This window comes from Microtus ochrogaster, chromosome 1 (assembly GCF_000317375.1).
Source record: "Microtus ochrogaster isolate Prairie Vole_2 chromosome 1, MicOch1.0, whole genome shotgun sequence".
Classification (NCBI taxonomy): domain Eukaryota; kingdom Metazoa; phylum Chordata; class Mammalia; order Rodentia; family Cricetidae; genus Microtus; species Microtus ochrogaster.
In genome coordinates, this window is record NC_022009.1 from 76,943,158 (window position 1) to 76,945,005 (window position 1,848).

Here is a 1,848-nt window from a genome sequence, read left to right on the forward strand (position 1 = left end):
CTTGTGTTATTAATTAAAATGTAGGAAAAGGTCATGGGATTTATTAAACAGCTATAAATGGTTCTTTCCTAATGCAATGTGGGATATTCATTATATGATTCAATCTCACAAAAGGAAGATGCATCATTCATACACCCAGTTTGATATCACCATCATCAATGGCATAATTACTCTTATCTTTTAGCAGATGGGTTCATACTCAGCAATATCTTGCCCATTTTATGTAAGCTTTCTGTTCCTGATCACTGGTTGAAACTACTCTAAATTATTGATTCTCAAATTATCTGCACTGAAAAGGCAAATGTTAATTATCTACTCTTGAGTCAGGTTAGGGTGAAGTTTAGAAACTCAGATCAGTCTACACTCATTATTACCACATTACTTTGACTAAATAATCCTGGAGCACCCTCTCTGACACACATTATTATAGCATATGCCACCAGCCAGGACCCTAAAATAAGAACAGAGACATAAACCAGAAAAACGCCTTTCAGGGGAGCTTCCAGGATATCTGTCCTGTTTCCCTGTTAAAGAAAAGACAATGGACTTAAAAGATGATAGGCTCACTTGTGTTAAGGCTCCATGTCTCCTACCAAACCGCAAATTGTTTATTTCTAAGATGTAATTTCATGAGTTATAAAGATCACCAGAGAACCTCTCCAGCAATGAGTCTTTTGTGTCCTCATTGGAAAGTGACCAGTCTGCTGTCAGTGGCCCCCTTATTTGTTTATTTTATTTTCCTACTCCTAAAAGTTGCCTATAGGATTCAACTCACCAATACCCTTTTCCTCTTAGAAGACTTGGATGTTACTGGGTTTGTGAATAGTAAATAAAAAGCTAATTAAATCATTCATATCTACATTGGCGAAGCTTTGTCCATTAACATTTGTGCCAGTTTGAAACAAAATCCCCCCATAGGGAGTGGCACTATTAGGAGGTGTGTCTTTGTTGGAGTAGGTATAGCCTTGCTGAAATAAGTGTGTCACTGTGGGGTGGGCTTTGAGGTCTCCTATGCTCAAGCTACTCCTAGTGGCACAGTTTACTTCCTGTTGCCTTTGAGTCAAGATGTAGAAATCTCAGCTCCTTCTCCAGAACCGTTTCTGCCTGCATGCCATCAGGTTCTACCATGATGATGATGGACTGAACAGCTAAACCTGTAAGGAACCCCAATTAAAAATTTTTCTTAAAAAGAGTTAGCATGGTCATGGTGTCTCTTCACTATAATATAAACTCGAATTAAGGCAACCCTCCTAACACAGACATTCTGTCACACGTTAATCTATGTAGGTCACTAGAGACCTTAGCATGTTCAAGGCAAGGTAAATAAAATCTGTTTCTCTTTTCTTCAAACCATGTTTCTCCTAAACTGAATTAAATCATTAGACTTTTGGGTTGTCGTCATCTGGGGCTAGGAACTTGTCCAGTCAGCTCACTCATGGTAATTGACAAGTCTCAATTTCTTATTGACTCTTGGTCATATAATTTCAGCTTTTTTTTTTTGGCTTGTGTGCAACTTGATATGCCAATTTTTCTGAACACATTTAAGAGGACACAGTACCCTTTCATTGGAGAGGAAAAGAAGAGGCTTTACTCTAGCACAGATTCAAGGCCAAGGTAACCACAGAAAGCACACTTGGGTGTACACTGTGCAATAATCTTAGCTTTTTGAATGTGGGTTTCTTTGTAAGGCTGCTTGTCACTTGGCCCCCTGTGTGAGTCCAAAGAGAAAGCTCAGAATGGAGTCTTTTAAATCTTACCTTAGAAGTGACTCATTGCCACTTCCTTCATATGCTTTTTTGTATATACCAATCTACTTGACTACTGTTGTAATATGAGCTGCGGGGCTGC

The 1,848-nt window shown here is 38.7% G+C and overlaps 1 non-coding gene across 1 annotated transcript; it reads right to left on the minus strand.

Annotated features, from left to right (window-relative positions):
* Positions 1-1,515: 1,515 nt before the first annotated feature.
* On the minus strand, positions 1,516-1,652 carry LOC113456886. Its single transcript, XR_003377616.1, has one exon. It is a non-coding gene; the product is annotated as a small nucleolar RNA SNORA22 (small nucleolar RNA).
* Between the last annotated feature and the right edge of the window lie 196 nt (positions 1,653-1,848).